Source organism: Littorina saxatilis, linkage group LG17 (genome assembly GCF_037325665.1).
Source record: "Littorina saxatilis isolate snail1 linkage group LG17, US_GU_Lsax_2.0, whole genome shotgun sequence".
Taxonomy (NCBI): Eukaryota; Metazoa; Mollusca; class Gastropoda; order Littorinimorpha; family Littorinidae; genus Littorina; species Littorina saxatilis.
In genome coordinates, this window is record NC_090261.1 from 69775054 (window position 1) to 69796622 (window position 21569).

At 43.6% G+C, this 21569-nt stretch overlaps 1 long non-coding RNA gene across 1 annotated transcript; it reads right to left on the reverse strand.

The window, feature by feature from the left end:
• Window positions 1–20228: 20228 nt before the first annotated feature.
• LOC138952373 (uncharacterized) lies at window positions 20229–21128 on the reverse strand. The gene is made up of 2 exons (XR_011451358.1): window positions 20839–21128; window positions 20229–20545 (listed from the first exon to the last, which is right to left on the reverse strand). It is a non-coding gene; the product is annotated as an uncharacterized lncRNA (long non-coding RNA).
• Between the last annotated feature and the right edge of the window lie 441 nt (window positions 21129–21569).

Consider the following 21569-nt stretch of genomic DNA (forward strand, 5'->3'; position numbering starts at 1 on the left):
TCAGCAGAGCATACCGCTTCAGAGTTTTTCTGCCATCCTTGACAGGAAATGGGCCGAAGCAATCGATTCCACAGTAGGAGAAAGGCGGGGACTCAGTCGTTCTCTCGTCTGGCAGGTCAGCCATCTTCTGTCCCATGGGAGCTCCATGATGCCTGATACAGTGTACACAGGACTTGATGATCTGAGAAACCACGCGCCGCACTCCGATGATCCAGTACCCGTGCTCACGGATAGCATGAATGGTGGTAGTTCTGCCAGCATGGCCTGTCTCTTCATGACAACGCCGGACGACAAGCTTTGTCAAATGTGCATCTCGAGGGAGCAGGACTGGTAGGGCAGCATCATCCTTATTTTTGACGCGACCTCCAACCACGAGCAGACCATCTCGTGAAGTGCAGCAGCCAAGTTGCTTCATCGTATTGAGGACTGATGGCGCTGGGTTGGATAGATGCTCTCTTTGAGCGACTGCGATCAGCTTCTTCTCAGCAAGAGCCCTCACTTCCAACAGAGACATATCGGACTCACGATATTTCTTCACCCATCTCTTCATGACCTGGGTGATGCCGCTGACCAGTCTGGACCATGTGGTAGCTCTGCACATTTGATCTTCCATGTGGACTGGGGCCGACGAAGTGGTGGTAGCTCGGGCATGAACTTCGACATCGTCATCAGGAATGCCAAACTTCTTTGAGTCGTAGGTCACCTGTTTCTGCCAAAGGATCTCGGGCCCATGGAACCAGACTGACTTTTGTAGCTCAGGTGCTGTCGCTCCTCTTGATGCAATGTCAGCTGGATTCAATCCGGTTGGAATGAATGACCACTGGCTCAGCTCTGACTGTCGCAGTATCTCTCCTACTCTGTTTGCAACAAAGACGTGGAACTTGCTGTGATGGTTGGCCAGGTAGGCAAGCACAATTTTGCTGTCTGTCCAGAAATGATGCTTCAGATCATCATACTTGAGCTCCTTGTCCAGGAAGATTGACATCCTGACTGAGAGTGTTGCTGCCTGAAGTTCCGACCGAGGAATGGTGGTTTTCTTCATCGGTGTCACCCGACTCTTAGCCATAGTCAAGGAGCAATGGACTCGTCCGTCTTGGTCAACGAGACGCAGATATGAGCACTGTCCGTAGCCATCTGCACTGGCATCTGAGAAGTGATGGAGCTCTGCCACTTGAACAGTACCAAAGTCCGAAGGGACGAAACTTCGAGGAATCTTCAGGACATGCAGAGCAGTCAGCTCATCAAGCCATCTGATCCAGGCTCCATGCATCACATCTGGAAGAAGATCATCCCAATCCAGGTGGTCGCGACAGGTTTGATGCAGCAGGATTCTTCCTCGCAATACCACTGGTGAGATAAAGCCCAAGGGATCATACAGGGCAGCGACCGTGGATAGCATTCCTCGTCTGGTAGCAGGCCTGGATCTGATACTCTGAGTGAAGGTAAAGACGTCTTCCTCTGTGAGCCACTGGAGCCCCAGGACTCTTTCCACTGGACCTTTGTCAGGCTTTCCTAGGTCTCTAGGCTTTCTTTCAGTTCGTTCTTCCTCTGGAAACATGGCCAAGAGCTCCTCGCTGTTTGAAGTGATCTTGTGAAGACGCATCTGGACTTCTTGGCAGATCTTCACTGCACCCTTCAACACTCTAGCAGCAGTCTCCACGTCATCAGCTGCATGCAGACCATCGTCAACGTAGAAGTTCTGTTGGAGAAATTGGGCTGCGTCTTCATCAATGTGGACGTTGTCTTTGCCCGCCTGTTTCAGCCCATAATTTGCGCAGCCAGGAGAAGAAGCGGCACCGAATATGTGGACCGTCATTCGGAAATCTTTCAGAGGTTTCGTCAGGTCACCATCCTCCCACCAGAGGAATCTCAGGTAATCACGGTGACATGGGCGGACGTGAAACTGATGGTACATTTGTTGTATGTCACATGACAGGGCGATCTTCCCCTTCCGGAACCTCAACAGGACGCCCACAAGAGGGTTGATCAGGTCTGGTCCCTGCAGCAGCACATCATTTATGCAGATACCTTGGAATCTGGCGCTGCAATCAAACACCACCCTGATCTTTCCTGGCTTCTTTTCATTGTACACGCCGTGATGTGGAATATACCACTTGACTGGTTTGTCCAGTTCATCTTCTGGCACCTTTTCAGCGTGGCCCTTGACGAGAAGATCGTTCATGAAGGTCACATAATGCCCTCGTTTGACTGGATCCTTCTCCAGCTGTCGCTTCAGCCCCATCGCTCTCGAGAAGGCAGAGCTCCGATTGTTTGGCAACGCTGGATTTTCCTCCCGAAAAGGGAGAGGCATCCAGTTTGATGCCGTTTCCAATGATATCCAGGAACTTGATGTCGTCTTGAGAGATAGTGCCCGTGTCTTTCTCAACGAAATCGCCCTCCAGCACATTCAGGACATCTTGAACAGTTGCTTGTTCGACTCTGGACCGATAGACATGGACCACTGGAATCTCCGTAGGCTGGTGATCCTCACTTGACTGATCAGATACTGACGCCATCAGAATGTTTGCAGTTTTCAATGCCGGTGAGGAGGTTTGGTCGTCCACAGACTCGGAGACCTTTGATTCCCCGACAATCGTCCATCCCAGGCAGGTCTTCACTCCAAAAGGAGTACCGTGGATAACTTCAGTTGGCATCAGAGTCTGAGAGTTATCATAGCCGATCAGCAGTCCAGCAACACAGTTCTGATCGTAAGGATGCAACTGGTCTGCGATGCTCTTCAGATGCTCATGTCTCATTGCGACCTCTGGTGTCGGTATTGTTCGGGGATCAACTGACAGGAAGTCTGTGGTATATGTTATCGCCAGAGGATAACAATCTCTAGAGTCGACGGGTCTGACTCTCAATCCCTTCACTGCCCTGGTTGGCACAATCTTATTTTGGGCGGTCATGGTGTTGAGCTTGAGGCAACAGTCTTCGCGACGTGCGTGCAACTTCTTGGACAACTCACTGGCAATGAACGAAACGTACGACTGAGTGTCCAGCAGCGCATAAGTCAGGATCTCCCTGTCTGGTTCTTCAGCTGAGGACACGTATACAGGGATGATCATCGTCGTCCTCGTTGGCTCGCATGAAGGAACGTTGTTCGACTCCCCTTGAGTAGCCCGAGAGTCTGACCCTTCGACCACTCCCGTACAATGAGAGCCTGTAGTGCCTTGGTTGCCATGTTGAGCTTGGGCCTGTTTCTGAAGTGTATTGTCAACAGCAGATGGGTTTGTCGAGTTCTTCTCGTAGTGGAGAATCGTAAGGTGAGGACTCTTGCATTCTCTGCAAGACTTAGGACGCTGACATGCGCTAGCCAAATGGGAGCGGTTGCCACACTTGAAACAGAGCTTTTTTTCTCTGAGGATCCTGAGCCGATCCTCACGTGGTTTGGCTATCAGGACTGGACAAGTTGCAATATGATGTCCGTCGTCCTGGCAATGATCGCAGGGTTTTTTGCTGATTCCTTCACCCACTGCCTGGAAAACATTCTTCTGTGGTTTAAGTGTGCTCTCCAGCACCCCCTGAATCTCCTTCAGATTCTTGGCTAGCGTCTGTTCGAGACTCTTCATTTCTTCTTTAAAGCTGTGAAGACCCTCTTGCGACGGTTGGGGCACATAGTTAGTTGCGTACGACGCCTGAGGTCTGCCCTTGACTGGGTCTGTCACCGACTTTTGGGTAGATTTGAGATCCCAACCTGGCTCACAAGCCACCTCAGCCTCCTCAAACACAAAGTGAACGAATTCACTGAACGTTGGGTGCCTCTGTTCTTTTCGTCGTTTCTCTGTGCACCGTCTTTTCCAGCGCAGAGCCATCCAATCTGGCAGCTTCTCCACCATCTTGAGCTGGTACTGGAAATCTTCAAAAATTCCATGTTGACCCACCAGCTTGTTGGCGCTCACACATTGATGGAGAAAATCAGAGAGTCGTCGCAGCCCTTCTCCATCCCGACTCTTAATGTGTGACCAGCTCTCATACTTTGTCCGAAAAGCATTGGTAACGACCAGAGGGCTTCCAAAACGCTGTTCCAATGCCGAAAAGGCTGTCTGGTATGCCTCATCATCCGCAGAGAACAGGGTGCCACTGATTGCCTCCTTGGCTGTTCCAGAGACGTATTTCTGGAGATACATCAGCCTCTGGGTGTCAGTAATGTTCTGGGAACCAATCAGCAGCAGAAACGTGTGTCGCCAGGCTGGGTATGCAATGGGGTCTCCGCTGAAGACTGTAGGTTCTTGAAGCGGCAGACGATTTTGCTTCACTGCATCGACCAGCACATTGATCTCCTCCTGTCTTTGAGATGCGCTCAAAAGTGACGAGTTCTGAAACTGTTCATGCTGAGTTGCAGTTTCAGGCTTAACGTCGGATGAGCCACTTCTTGGTTGAAAGACCTTGACATCAGGGTTCAAGCCATACGTCTGTTGGGCGGGTGATGACGACATGATCGGGTTCTCTTCCCGATTTGATTGAGACGACTGCAGATATTGGCTTTGGTAATGGCTGGGTGGAACGGTAGACGTAACTGTGCTCAATGTGGTCATCGTTGTAGTGCTGGCTATGTTCTGTCTCAAACTCTTCTCCTGCCAGCGTTGCCGACCGCACCAAGTCGATCGGTTATCCTCAGCTCCTTGAGCTGCAGGCTGGTGAATTGGAGCAGCGGTTGTGGCGACTATGCCAGCAGCGAACGAAACATGGGGCTCATAGGTACAAGCGGATGTAAAATGAGGTTGAGAGTAAGAGTAGGTCTGGGAAAAGGGGACCTGAGGCTGAGGCTGAGAAGCCGGACGAAAAGAGTGAGGATCTTCCTGCACGCTCATTTGTTGATGCAATGGATGGCCCCCCGACCTAGAGCGTTCCTCCTCCAGAACTTGGTCTCGAAGCGGCTGCAGGACGCTGACTCCCTTACGATGAACGTCTAGCAGTGATATGCTGGCCAAATTTGGGAGTGATTCTGGTGCATCTCGGGCCTCGGCCAACATCTGCTCTGCAACCTCTTGACTCTTCCTGTCAAACACCCTGGAAATTCTCATCATTTCCTGCTCTTCAGACTCTATCTGGACTTCCAGTTGTTCCAGCTTCTCGCCAATTTCCTCCTCCCTTTCCTCTTTTAGCCTTCTTGCTGCCTCAAACTGGCTCTCTGCCTCTCTTTGAATCGCCCTTCTTTTCCTTTCAATTTCAGCCCTTTGTCTTCTCAAACCACTCAGGCTCTGGTTTTTGTCATCAAGATGACTGGCCTTTTCATCAGCAATCATTCTTTGCTTCTGCACTGTTTCTCCCATCATGCGAAGCGAGACTCTGGAACCATCTGAGTAAGCGTATGATGACGTGAGGTCTGAGCTGATGTTAGACTGACCCTTGGGGTAAAAATGTCGATAATCTGCCAAGAGATGATACGCAGCTGTGGCCAGATGCTCAGCGTCATCGTCCAGTTCTTGGGAGGAGCAGATACTGTCTATTTCACCCTTGATTCTTTTCAAGCTTGCAAGACTTGACTGCAGAGTGATCTTTTGCCCTTTGGCAGTTCTCTTATCATGATCTCTGTCTTGAAGGGTCTCTGCTATGCGATTGATGTCGGTTTTCACATTTCGGCTTGCCTTCTCATAACTGGTCACTAACTCCTGAAGTCGTTGGTTATCTCGTCCCCTATCGACTGCGGGTTGCTTCTCATCTCTTCCAAGAGGTTCACCATCGTCGCCCACCTGGACCCTCTTAACCAACGCTTCTCTTCTATCTGCCGTCTTGCTGGTTTGGCTTCTGGTCCTCGTGAGCTTTTCTGACTTCATGACGTCAATGCGATCTCCGTCACCGTGACCGGGTTGATCTACATCAGCATCAGCCACCTTGGTCTTCTCACCTCCAACATCCTCTGATCTGGACTGAGCACCAGTAGCGGTAGTAGACAGGCCGAAAACAGTGTTCTCTACATCTCTAGTTTCTGGTTCCAGCATAAAATGTTCCATGTCATCATACTGGCTACTATCTGTACTCCGAGGAGGAGTACTCAGATAACTCATGTTGAGTTATAAATAGATAATGATATAAAACGTGCCCTCAGGTCAGTTACATTGGGGTTTCAAAATGTTATTGGGCATGAACAGACATCAACGGACATGCAGATCCCGTGGTACTAATTTGTAGTCACTGTGCTGTCTTCCGGTTGCGTGCTTTGATATTCGGCGGTGTTGGTGCAGTCTGACTGAGTTTAGTTAATTAAAGGTGAAAAACAGAGTCCGTCAATGAAGTTTCAAAAGGTGTGGTTTAATTTTCTCAAAAGAGTGGATGAATTTCAAGAAGTTGGTTACATCAAATTTCTGACTATTGTGGATTTCTTGACGTCGATTTTCTCAATCTAAAACTCGTGACTACTGTAAATGCAAAACAGAAAAAGAACAAACCTTAGGCTATATGGCTAGAAATTCAATTTGAAACCATCAAAGGGACAGGACAAAGTTGTACGCATCAAAGCTGTGCATTCTGAGACTTCAATTTGAAAACAAAAGCAAACTATTGATCAGTTATCAAATCAGAATGCAGAAAAGCACAAAGAAACATGACAGTTTTCTGGACAAGTTTCAGTCTCTTACATTTACTGAAAGTATTCTTCAAAACTGGCAAAAACTTGTAAATGAAGGAATAAATCCAGCTGAAAAACGTTTTATAATTTTAGAATATATCGTATGCTCTATGTCCTGTTCTGTCCCTTTGATTCAAGAATACTCAAGAAAATATTTAGATCCAAAAGATACAAAATCTCGGCAAAGTCAACTTCACTAGCACAAACCTCAAAAGCAAGAAACCAAATAATGAAACCAAGAAAAGGACAAACAATAATGATAACGCGATAATAGATACTGTAGCAAGACTAGATCCTGGTTGTACGCGAATTCTTTCTGCCTGGAAAGTTACGGCAACTAATTTCAAAATGCAAGACTAGATCCTGGTTGTATGCGAGTTCTTTCTGCCTGTAAAATTACAAATAAAATTAGATCTACAAGTCGAAGGAAAACATTGACCAGAAGGAAAAAACCACCTCGAAAAGAATTGAAAACAATTTTGAATATTAACAAACTGGTTAGACTGAACTCACTTCACAAGCAGAATGTAGTAAAAATACCAAAAAACATATATTTTCATAGAACTTACCAAATTTGGCCGCTCAAAAACACACGTTAGGGAATCACAGCAGCATGCAGAAAAATACAACACTTGAAGCACAAAACTACTCCTGGATTAGACAGATTCATAAAAAAAAGGTTCTGGCAGAACTCAGACACATAAAATTTTTAGGTTAGTTAATATCTTTTCAGAAAAATATGAAAAAACTGAAGCAGCCAAGAACAGATGCTTCTTGGCTGTTGAACCCCAAAACAAACTGACAAAAGATCTAAGGGAGATCACCCCGACTTCAATAATTCATTTTCGTGTATCAACCCACAAAGCACTGCGCCACAAAAACGAAAGTACATTGTCACTGATAAATTAGCTCCCTTGCACCACTGAAATGTCACTACCTTTGAGCTATAGTGAAAACTAAATTCGTCTGCAACAAACTGCAGGCAACACATTAGAACCTCCTTTCTGCCACTAGTACGGGGGCAGGAACAGATACTGTCAGGCTTTTACACACAGTACAAGCATACTTCCATTTGAACGCTCACCAAACGGGAACATCTGTGGGTACCCTAACTACGTAAAGAGCGAGCAATTTTTAAAGAATTAATTTTGCAGATTGTCTCGAACACTTTTTGGACCCATTCTGAACTCAGGTCAAAAATGAGTTACTTCCCTTCTATCGATGTAAACTGTCGATAGCCGTGGATCGATGATTATCAGAATGTTTTTGGACCGTGGTGCGTTTTTGCGCTAGACCTAACTTTTAAAATCTAAATAATAAATTGACAGCTTGTTACAACATTCTTTAATCATAAAAGAATTTGTTTTTCATCAAGACAAGATCAGAAAAGCCCGGAAGCAGGGTCACGCAAGGGTCGTCGCAGACGACGGTTTACAGTGCATATCGCCGTTCCTCTCAACAGTCAAAAGCCATCGCTAGAGTTCTTGTGAACCACAGTCGTTTGTTTCGTGCATAAAAACGTGCTATTGTAGATAAGCTCACATCGAGTCACGTTCAAATGACTAACTGACGACTACATTGTGAAAAAGGGAAACTGGATGACACGAGTTCACAATGGCTCAGGGGTAAGATAAACCACGCAAAAATAAATTCTTTGAAAATTGTTCGCTCTTTACGGAGGGCACCTAGGATGTTCTCAATCGGTGAGTGTTTAAATGAAAGGGTGTTTGTACTGTGTGTAAAAGCCTGACCGTATCTGTGATGGTTTACGGGAGGCTTACTGTGCCTTTAATTCTGATCATAATGTTTATATTTTTAATTTTTAGAGCTTGTTTTTAATCCAAATATAACATATTTATATGTTTTTGGAATCAGAAAATGATGAAGAATAAGATGAACGTAAATTTGGATCGTTTTATAAATTATTATTTTTTTTTACAATTTTCAGATTTTTAATGACCAAAGTCATTAGTTAATTTTTAAGCCACCAAGCTGAAATACAATACCGAAGTCCGGCCTTCGTCGATGATTGCTTGGCCAAAATTTCAATCAATTTGATTGAAAAATGAGGGTGTGACAGTGCCGCCTCAACTTTTACAAAAAGCCGGATATGACGTCATCAAAGGTATGTATCAAAAAAAAGAAAAAAACATCCGGGGATATCATTCCCAGAAACACTCATGTAAAATTTCATAAAGATCGGTCTAGTAGTTTGGTCTGAATCGCTCTACACACACACGCACACACACACATACACCACACCCTCGTCTCGATTCCCCCCTCAACGTTAAAACTTTAGAAGACACTTGCAAGGCAAATTTTCGCGCCGCGGTGCCGATGACGCAAATAACTCTCGCGACAAAACGATTGGTCCGTAAAGTCGCGTCATCAACCGGTTCATGAATGGCCCGTGTATGAATGGCATTCCTTCTGTTGTGATGACGTGCGCACCTCGTCATTGATGTGACTTGGAAAATCGGTCGGATTTAGGTACCCCCAAGATCTTATGTCGAAATTAGATACCCGTTACCCTACCGATCCAGAACTGCAAAGGAAACGTTAATCAAACTTCTATAATCATTGAAAAAGCTAAAAATCTGATCGAGCATGAAGAGGTAGCGATCGTGTGGTAGCGATCGTTGGCTGACAGACGGTATATTACTCGACAAAAAGGCAACAAAAACAATAAAATCTCACCTGAAAAAAATAATCACAAATCCCGCATTCGGCCTCAACTGTGAAAAGTGTGTAATATGTCACATACGGCATAGGATTGCCCGGGAATGACAACGAAAGTGAAAGTAGCGATCGTTGGAAACCCCTGACAGACGACGGTCGGACATTCCAAGAAATGGACACGGCGCGGAATTTCGCGAAATTTCGGTCATTGTAAATGCTTTCCTATGAAGTACAGACTATAAAGGTGTGTTTTCAATGTCAAAATAAAATCATGTTATCATTTCTTGTGGTAAAATAAGCTTACTTGGTTTATCTGTGAAGACTTAGTTTTTCGGACAGACAGCTTCCAGTTCTCGATTCGATTTTTTGTGTGCAAAATATGTAATGCAAAATTCATATTTGTGCTTTTGTTTTTGTTTGTATGGTAGATATTGCAGCTCTGCTATCAAATATGACCATTCAGTGTGAATTGAGTGCCTTTTCGTTTCAATTTTCACATCAATGGTTGGCTTCTGTCATGCAGAAGGAAATGGCGTCTGTCAGGATTCACACGATCGCTACCAAACACATGTGCATAAAATGCCAACAAAACAACTCAAACGATTTTTTTTTTCAGAATTGTATTCAAAATGACACATTTGTGCATTGCATATAAAAAAAAACACTGAGAAAATTGGTTCAGCAAGTTAGAAATCAGAGCACATTGTGCAGTCAATAGAATGTCTCAATACCGTGAAACCTGCCTCCAGTATGGCCTGTAGTGTTGTCCGTGTCCGTACTTGAGCTCCTCTTACAAGACAAAAAACAAAGGCATTTGACGTGTTTCATTCTGCTAAATGGAAACAATTTGCACATGAGTGTGTATGGAATTACATCCAGGCTGAGAAGATGTGAAACCTGTGTTATTCGTGGACTTGTGATTAGTGCGTATGGTGTTTCAAAGCACAGGTTTCACTGTCGAAGATAAAACTTGTAAATTGATCTTACAAAATGGCGGGCGATGATCAAAGAACATCGTGAGAGACTAGTTTTCTCCGATTTGATTGTTAACCAGACGATAGAGCTATTTTAGATGGAAGCGTATGCCATCTGGTGACAGCTGTTCATTAACCAGTGTGTTCGTAGGAGTGCTTAATTTCTCTGCAGAAGATCCATGCGTGAAAATCGGTGAAGTCTTTCAGCAAATGTCGCAGTTTGTAAGCGAGTGCTACAGGTGCAAAATCTCAAACAACATATCACGTGAGAGATATGAAACCTGGCTAGCTAGAACCTCCAAGCACCAGTCCACATAAATCAAAAACTACCGCCCACATCAGCCCATTTCTGAACGTCCATCTGAAAGGGGCTATATTGCAATTCTACGGGGATCATCCAAATCTTGAACGGTTGACTCTGGGTGGTTGTAGGATGGGCAGAAAACCGCCTGGAGTAGAACCTACACCAACTGAAGTCATGCTAATTTTGAAGTGTGGCTGTGGAGAAATTTACCATGTGCAACAGCATGCTGTGGTTGCGCAGTCGGTCAATGTGCGTGTGCCATCTTATGTCGATGTCTACTCCTTGGAAATTGCACAAATCCGCACTGGTCATCCATCGTAGTCATCCGCTCTGGGTATGTGCAACAGTCACCTTCACCGGTCACCAGCACTGGTCATCTGGATCGGTCATCCACACTGGTCATCATTTGCGGTCATCCGCACTGGTCATCCTTTTGTGATCATCCGCATTGGTCATCCGCACAGGTCATCCTTCATGATCATCCGCATTGGTCATCCGCACAGGTCATCCTTCATGATCATCTTTACTGGTCATCTGCACTAGTCATCGTCCATGATAATCTGCACTGGTCATCCGCACTAATCATCCGCACTCGTCATCCGCACTGGTCATGTTTCATGATCATCTGCACTGGACATCCGCACCGGTAATCCGCACTGGTCATCTGCACTGGTCATCCTTCATGGTCATCTGCACAGGTCAACCACACTGGTCATCCGCACTGGCAATTCTCACCGGTCACCCGTACTGGTAATCTACATGACATCCTGCGTAATCATCGGGCGTGGTCATTTATTGGTCATCAGGCATAGTCATCCGCTACCATTTCGGCAATTGAAAAAAGGATCGATGGTGGCTGCCCTCAAACTGGAAACTCACTGCATGACCATGTCATCTTGTGTGGTAAACCAGCGTGGTCATCCCGCCTGGTCATCTGGAGTGGTAAACTACACATCATCCTGTGTGGTCATCGGCGAGGTAAAGTGCATACCAACCAGTATCCCTGGTTCGTCGCCATGACCTTAACGTTATGAGATAGAGGTCTTTTGTATATGAGACATGGTACATCAGGTTTAGCCTCTTGACATGACGCCTAATACACCTCCTCGGGGCGTCACTAACTGACACAACATTGTGTATATGGTGTCAATCGCTTGGCGCTGTGACACCTTACAAGGCCTTTTGTCTGATGTATACATTCCTCACCTGACTAGATCTTTTTTTTTTAAAGAGCACAAGATAACTTTAAGTTATTGTGGGTATTACAGCCACTTTTCCAGGATTAAGTTGTTATCTGCTTGCTCACCGACCAAGTCACTCATTGATTCTGGAACCCACCAGGATGGTAGGGTCACTTCAACGACGAGCGCTTCATAAGCTGTCTCCACCTCTGGCGGCTGTGAGCAATTTTTGGGAAGTTGCAAAACATTTCCCAATCCACTCTGTAATGATATCTGTCCCTCTGTTCATGTGTCTTCTCTATCTTCTCTTTCCGCGCACCATACCCTGTAAGATAGTCTTGGAGAGCCCGCCTGTTCTTGTTACATTGCCATACAATCTCAGCTTCGTCTTCTTGACAGTGATCTTTGTAGTGATGCACGTGCTAAGTGATGGTTTTGCAGACATTAAAATATATGACCTTGAAATTGTTTGACCTTGAAAACGTGTGACCTTCAGTGTTGGTGAACGTTTTTATTCATGGCAAGTTTTAAGAAGACATTTCGTCATTTTATCTTCAAAAATAGTATAATCCTTTATCATTTGAATGAACATTTGACATTCATATGACCTTGAAATGCGATGAAGGTCAAGCAAAGTGCAACAGTAATCAAAGCCCACAACACATATAAGCTTAAACCATTAGCTGTAACTGAAAAAATATATTGCTAAAACTAACTATATCATCCTGCTCCGTTAACCAGTTTTAACGGTCCCTCAACAGACCTGCCATTCGGGTTATAGTGTCTGCTAATCATGTAACTGTTGTTATGCATATTAACTCCCGTTTTATCTCCCGGAAAACATAAATAAATACAGTTCTGCTAGTTTATAGCATGCAGTTTCGACTATTTTGCAGTCTGGAATCCATCTTGTCCGCCATCTTGAATACATCAAAATGCCCAAGGATGACAGAGTGTCATCCGTCGGATCTGTAATCTACAGACATCACAGAGTTCAAAACAGTCAAAACATTCTCCGAGGTATTTTTTGAGGGGTTAAGGTCAAAATCGGGAAATGACGACCTGACTATGGTGGAATGCATGAATGGAGACTATTATAGTTAGCAACTAAACGTAGGTTCGAACTAAGCAGTTCGTAACTACAGATTTAGTCAGTCTGCAATGCATGAGAGCGAACTTGGTCGAGACTACTTAGTTACCAACAAAAAGAGTAGGTCATAACTTTCAGGTGACGTCACGGGGAATCCCCGTCACTGCGCAGGCGCGGTGAACTCTTCACCTCTTGTGGTAAACAAACCAGCATGGGATTGGGAGCATGGTAACAGTGCGAACTTGAGTGGTTGATCGATGCAATATTATTTTGGCGAGCAAACAAGACAAACATAGGCAGAACGCAAATGTTTCTCTCAGTTCTTCCGCACATTACGAGAGCTAAAACTGCCCGACCGGGGAGATGTACGCAGCATATAGGCTGAGTCAGTGTCGTCGAAGATTTGAGTGATGGCTCAGTCGGTATGTACTGGGAAAAAGTCCGTGTCCCTCATACTGATTGTGCATTTTAAAGCAAAGCTGGAACTTTGTAACAGACAATGATGTATGGATGTATTTAAGTTTGTGTTTCAATTTATGGGAGCGAAACTGACATTTCTGAACTGAAAAAAGTCGTGTTTTGTGGAGTTTAGAGTTGTCAGTAGAGACCGAGTAATCGTTGAAGAGAAATAATTACATGGTTCACCGATGGAGAGTTAAACGACCATAAAACCGCACCACAGGTATGTCACGAAGCTGTCTAAGTTCTACACTATACAACAAAAGAAAATTGAATGAGGGAATCAAGACAATAGATCAACTCTCTCTCTTTCTTTCTCTCAGTCTCTATCTCTCTCTCTCTCTCTCTCACACACACAGGCATACGCACACACTAACACACTAACACACACACACACACACACACACACACACACACACACACACACACACACTCACTCCCTCTCTCTCTAAACCGCTAAGAGGGAGGGACAAAGTTGAGAACAAGAGTGCCAGATAAAGGAAGGAATGTAATTTGGAGCGATCATTAAACAAATTAAGAAACAAGCAAGTTAGCAAGCAAATCCTTGAAAATGTGTGATGTCATACAAAAGGAGCCAACAATGTTTTGGCCTGGTGTTCTACTTACAAAATAAACTAGTAAAAGAATTGTGAGATGTAAAGAGAAAAGATTAACTGGAAACACTACCGAATTACAAGACATCATCAGTGATTTGAATCATGCACTTATGATTTTCTTCCTTTTTTCCAGATCGGGTAGAATACTTTATGTCAGTGACATATTTAAATGATTGCAATTTTGTGCTGGTCTTTAACATGAATAATTAGATACAATAAATACATTATTCAATGAGTAGGAAGTGACAATATTTTAATGTGTATGATCTTGTTTGATGAATGCCGCAAACACTCTGAGAAGTTCTTCTAAGCAAGCAAAGACACAGAGGTAATGAAGTTGGATACTGAGATGACTATATTTTGTAACTTAGACACTCTGTCTATAAGGAAGCTAGCTGTTGCTTGAACATCATTTGAAAATTAATCTGCGCCAGTTTAAATGCATTGCTTCGGTATGGTAGAGCTGATCATCAAAATGCATCTCATGTGTGAAATTTTAGATTTGATGTTGCACTGACTTCAGGGCCCGTATGCATGAACTAGAAGTAAGAAACACTGGAAGTAGAGGCCTCTTTTCGAAGTGGGAACTCCCGAAGTCAACTTTCTAACTGTTCACAATGCACGTGTGCCGCTCAAAAAGAAAGTAGACACAGAGGGGCGTTTCAGATGGTGAAATTGCTGTACTCTTGACAGAAGTGTTTTACGAAAGAACGGTTATTCTGTCCAAATTTCAGAACAGTCTAACTGTTAAACATAAAGACGCTGTCTGGTCCAAAATTGCCAAAGACTTGAAGTGTCGCTCTCTCTCTCTCTCTCTCTCTCTCTCTCTTACGACACACGCACACACAGACAAACGTACACTCATGCACATACTGACACTATGACACAAGTGACACTGACGGCACACATAAACACACACACACACCACACACACACACGCGCGCGCTCGCGCGCACACTGACATATACACACACACACGCGCGCACACAGTCACAAACAAATAACCACACACTCACTCTCTCTCATTCTCTCTCAATCTACACTCATACACACACCGAAACTATGATGACACAAGTGACACGTCACACACACACACACACACACACCCACACATACACACACACACACTCACCGTAGTGACACACATATACACACGCGCGTACAGTTGAAACTGAGTCAAGACATGATATGATTTTTTCAAAGCATAGGAAGGTTTCTTTTGCAAATGAATAAAATTAACACAGAGGCAAAACCCGGTTTTTGCAGCCGGAATGCAATTGCGGAGGCTTAACAAGGAAAAGATTAATAAAAAATATATAGCAGGGGCGGATCAGTTGCTTTGTAAGTGGGGGGGGCACTTTGAATTGAAAGTGAATGTGATGGGCGCGAAGCGCCCGAATTTGCTAGGGGGGTCCGGGAGCATGCTCCCCCGGAAAATTTTTTGCCCAAAGAAGCAAAATGGTGCCATCTGGTGCCATTTGAACTTAGAAATGGTCATAGAATCAGCATAGAAAAATCTTTTTTTTTTCTTCTTTTTTTTTTTCAGGGGGGGGGGGGGGGGCACGTGCCCCCTGTGCCCCCCCCCCCTCGTCCGCCCCTGTATAGCTCCCGGCGGAACTTGAACCCGGAGCAAATGAACGAGAGTCCGGAACCGTTACCACTGCACTATGTTACTCGTGTAGAATAGAGGCATGATGAAAAAAGGCATTCTGAGTTATTCAGTCGTGCTGGTTTGAAAGCTCGCCACCTTCGCCGAATGACTCGAGCACGTTTTTTTCGGTCAGTAACTGATCGAACTGTCGCTTTTGAGTCACTCTGTTTTAAGCATTTCACCTAAATTAAACAAGAATGTCACAGTCCGTGTCTATGGTGCAAGGTAGGAGACCGTCTCATTGTAGCCAAGTTACGACAGTTGCTCGATTGACGCATTTCACGTCTTCGATATTGTGTCTGAGATAATTTCCCAATGAGCTGCCTTTAAAAACGGAATGTCCTGCAATTGTAGTATGCGCTGGAGGTTTCTTTTGGATGGGTAAGGACCCTTGAGATGCGATATCGTCGTATAATTATGTCAAGCGAGAGGCCCTTGACATTGGAAGTGGGAACTTCGAAAGCAAAGTTGCCAGCTACTCGGTATGCACGAGCTAAATTGAACGCCGAAGTAGTGGCTTCGAGAGTTCTGAGGTCAAGGTCGAGAAAATTGGGGGAATCCCAATTAGTGCGCATGCGTTTGTAAACGGTAGGCTTGGTGACCAGAAGAAACAAATCTCATCGCGAGTTCGTAAATGGGCAAACGTTGATCGCGCTGTAGCTTTTACTATAATTGTTGTTTTTAACTGGTTGAACGAAAGCTGCGACAATTGTCCTTAAATAGAATGACTTGTTTGTTTGTTTGTTTATTTGTTGCTTAACGTCCAGCCGACTACGCAGAGCCATATCAGGACGAGGAAGGGGGGGATGAAGGGGGCCACTTGTCAAGCGATTCCTGTTTACAAATGCACTAACCCATTACTTGTGTCCCAGCAGGCTTTAGTAAAACTAAATTAATACCTACTGGAAGATTACCAGTTTCCAGTATGTTAAAATAGGCTTAACCTATCTACTGCTGGACTTACATCAGAACACTAACAGATTAAACTATACATGAATCGCGAGACAAGCGGCAAGAGAAGAGATTTTTGGAAAAAATACAGGTGAATGAGCAAGAAGGCAGAAAAAAGAAAAGAATTCATGAAGAAAAAGAGAGCATGACAGGAAAGAGGAACCAAAAATCTACCTAACAGCAAACTAGAAAGCTCCTGCGGTTCCAAAAACAGGAGGGGCCTTTAATTTCATAACCGCAGTGCCCCACTGCGGGAAAATAGAATGACTGTCTATAATAATTATTTCGTTGACCAGAATGTTGGGGACAATAAAAAAAGGTTGTTTATGTGGTAGCGAAGTCGGTTAACTTAAAACTCTTTTTGTAGTGTTTTTTTAATGATTGTGTATCGGTAAAACTGCTGGACAAAAATAGTTTGGTCAGAGCGAATGTTTGTGTTACTGGTAAATTTAAAAAGGCAGAACTCCATTTTTTGGGAATCAAGATATAAGGTGTAGTGAAAAGAAGATAAGTTCAGCGAATTTCATATTATTTGAGAAAATGTGTGTCCGAATTTTTAAAACAGAAAAATTGTTGTACTTAGGTGTTTGTAAATTACGTTTGTCCTCGTTAATTGTGAAGAGGATGTATATTTATATAAAGTTCAAAGTCAAGATTGGATTTTTGTAGCCTACGTGCGTGTGTGCATGTGTATTAGACATAATACATAGACATAGAACACTTTATTATCTCAATTGAGACTGTGCCAAAAGGTCAGGTGTCATGTCTACTGTCCCGAATGACACACGATTGCTGACATTTCACCATTGCCAACAGAATAAACAAATAAGAAATAGGTAGAAAATGAATGTGAAAACTGACTTTAATTGTTGATCAGTATTTTCTATACCACTAACAAATAATCTACTTGCACATAGCTGTTTGGCAAATGTATGTTGCATGGGACACACTGACATGAAAGTGGAAGATGTTTTTCCCTCTAGAGAAACTACATATCAAGTTACACTTTTTGTGCTCTTCCATTCCAGTTGGCAATCAATTGTTAACGCATGTTATTAGAAAAAATAGAACGAAAACAGATTAGATAGAATGAAAAATGTACTGGTGATGTCATTTGGGACATACTGACATGAAAACGTCACCTTTTGGCACAGTCTCAATTACGATAAACTCGGGTGTGGTGAATCATAATAAACAGCATAAAACGTAAGAACATGAATAAAATATCAAGGCGCAAATATAGTCAGCTCATCATAGTGTGGGGAGTGGGTACACACACACACACACACACACACACACACATACACACACACACACACACACACACACACACCGTCGAACACACACACAACGTCAAACACACACACACACACACACACACACACACACACACACACACACACACACACACCGTCGAACACACACACACCGTCGAACACACACATAACATCGAAAACACACACACACACACACACACAAACACACACACACAAACACACACACACGGCACGCGCGAACACGCAAACAAACGTATGAAGGAACAGACGCACAATTATACCCGCACGCACGCACACACAGGCATACAGGCACTCGCACAAATACACACACACACACACACACACACACACACACACACACACACACACACAGATAAAGCAATGACAAAAAAATAGCAGAAACTTACACTTCAACACTCGAACACACACATACACACACACGCACACAAACACACGCACGCACGCACACACACTCACACATGCACACAACGACGCCCATTTTCATGGAAACACAGTAACCCCCTCTTATTCCCCCCTCTGCTTCTTTACCTCTGTAAACTTGTAGGGGTAGTTATTTTTCGATAATGACCCAGCAACCAAACAAATAACGACCCAGCAACAGCCTGAATCCTCGATAGTGCAATGGGTTGAGAAGCTGTTCTGTTTCGGTACTACTTTTTGCGACTGAAAAGTTCCGAACGCTCTAATGTACGAAGTATACATCTCTGGAGCAAACAATACAAACATACCGCATTTAAATTAACAACTACAGGCCTGAACACATGAATCTCCATATAAAATCTATGAGTTCGGTTGTTTTCTGAGTCTAGATCAGACGTTCATCACAAGCAATTTCCCAAGGCAAGTAACTCATACTTTGTCTAGCGACAAGAGTAGTTCCCCTTCTTTTCACTCAGTTTCTTCGACAACAGACTGCAATCCGACGGTCAGTTTTCAACAATATTTCATTTAATAAACAGATCACACGCAACCAAATGCACACATCTCATCAATTTAAACAACATAAAGCGGTTTCATACACTATTTTCCCCAGAAAACTTAACTTCATACAGTTTTTAACGTTGGAACACGGGTGCAAAAGTTCGTCTGCTAGTCCCATTTGACGAAAAAACATTATCCTAAACGATACCAAAACATATACAGAACACACAATATCTGCCTTTGCCGCCACAGCAGAATAACAGCATATCTGTGTACTTAATTTTAGCCCAAAATAGGAAAACTGACAAGAAGTGTTAACAGAATGGAATGATTTGCACGGAACTATACAACCGCGCATTAATCGATCGCCTGCGCAGGTTGACTGGTTGAGAGAATAGGATTCGATCAAACTTTCGCAAAAAAACTCCTCTTTTCTTTGAATAACTGAAGAAAGGAGGAATAAAGAGGTTACACACCTCGTCTCAGTGATTATAAAAAATAATGGTCTCAGTTCGCGGTCATGAAAAAGCTCGCTAAAGCTCGCATTTTTCATGATCCGCTAACTTCGACCATTATTTTTGATAATCACTGAGACTCGGCATGTAACCTCTACGTATAAGCGGGAATGAAAGAGTGGTGGCCAATGACCCAGAACAAACAAAAGTCAAAGCTGGCAACTCAGGTTTGTATTCAGGGAAATTTGCACGAAATGCATGCAGAAGATACGACTTTTCCCTCTATTTTCTCTCTTTGGGAGCGTCAGCTCGGTTTGACATGACAAACTGAAGAAAAGCCCTGCCTTTTTGCACTGAGAAACTGTGGAAGTAGCGTGTTTACTACTGGGTCTGGCTGTAGTACATTTACCCTCATTTACTTCCTCGTTAGCTTCCAAAGTAAACTCTTTTTTCGTCCCATGCATGCGAAAGTGAGGATGTACTTCCGATGTCACTCAAAACTTTAGAAGTAGTCGCAAAATACCCTGAGTTACTTCCTCGCTTTGCTTCGAGGTAAACCCTTTATCCGGCCCATGCATACGAAAGTGAGGCAAGTACTTCCGATGTCACTCAAAACTTCGGGAGTTGTCGCGAACTTCCCCCATAAGCATACGGGCCCAGAAGACTAACCTGTTTCGTGAGTAAAAACTGCAAACATTTCAAGCTGACAAGAACAGAACGATGTTAAAATATAAGATATGATAAGGGAAATGTGAAGGCTAAATTAAACAAAGAATGAAATTGTAACCCACTCTGTCCAAGTGGCGCGTTTTGCTGCATTGATCATCTTTTATTCTTTCATGTGTTCTTTTGAGTTTCCGACAACATTTGTTGTGTCATTGTGTATGAACGTTTTAATTTAAATGATGATAAACAATGATTGCATATTTTGTGTAAACGATTTCGCTCAACGTCTCAGATGTGGCATTGTCAGGAATGAATTATCTACAATACCGACTGTCAGTCAGAAGGCCACTATTTCATTTATACGCATTCGTTATTCTCCTCCGATTCATTCCAACAATAAAAGAAAATACGTGGAGCTCAATATGTTTATATAGCTCACTGGTAAAGCATGTACATATATCAACGTTCAGGATTCACACACACATATACACAATACGCCCAGGGTTCTAGATGAGTAAATTAATGTGTTACCCCATCACCAGAACAGCGTAGTGTAGTTCATCTCTGTTTCTCCATCACCCAGCCGACGCGGCGACTCCTGGCGTGGTTCGTGAAGTCCGGTTAGTAGATCACGTCGCTCTGCTTCGTGCATCTTCATCTCTTCATGCGTCTGCTTGAATGGTCAAACAAGCTCTCGCGAATTCCGTCTTCTGTCTCTGGGAAGACTCCTGTGAAAGTAATTCTTGAGTCAGTATTCCCATCATTCACCCTGGGCTGTATTATTTTACACTCTACATTCAACCACACACACACGAATTCTTAAATAACTACTGTCAATACTAATATCAATTCCCATCCATGTCCGAGTTATTTATCCACACATTAAACAACTATTCAGAATATCCAGATTAAGAACTAGTACAATGAACACTTAAGTTAACATAACAGCGAATATTAAGAATGATTATTCATAAACATACTAGTGTTCCTTAGCGAAAACATATCATGAAAAATAGTTTACCTGAGCACGCGAGCAAAGAATCTTCCCCGACTTGCCGCTTACATGTTCAATGGGCAAGTGAAGCTAACAGCTTAGGTGACTGGCGACACAAGTCTAACAGCTCACCTTACAAAAAATGGACATTCAGGTTTTTCACCTGTTGCACGTGAGTGCGTGGAGACTCGGCTCTACAGGTAACAGTACAGGCCCCATAATCATGGTCCAACAGGCATGCGAATCAATAATAATGTTTTTCGCGATACGAGTCTACTTCTGTCAATTAATGCATACTAATAACAGCATCATTTCATCATTAACTAAGTCTCATATTACATACATGTTCATACATAAAACCCATAAATGTCATATCTGACTACCCCACTTCAAGTAGAAAGCTGCATAAAAGATTTCTCATTTCTTAACTCGATAACACCATACAAATGTTATCATCCATGATAGTACATTGCATTTAACACAATAAGTCCCACTCAAAGTGTCAACGTCACTACTTGTATATATATACAGTTCTATACAAACAGATCTGACTTCCAGGGCCATTTTTCTTCTTGTTCAAAGAGTTTGATCACAGACTGATCGAGACAACAAATCCGCAAACTGATTGCACTGGCCTGCAATCGGCTGAACAACGAACTTGAACTCCTGAAGAGACAACACCCACCGCATCACACGACTGTTCTTGAGCCTACATGACGCCATGTATGTGAGTGGCCTGTGATCCGTCTGTATGACAA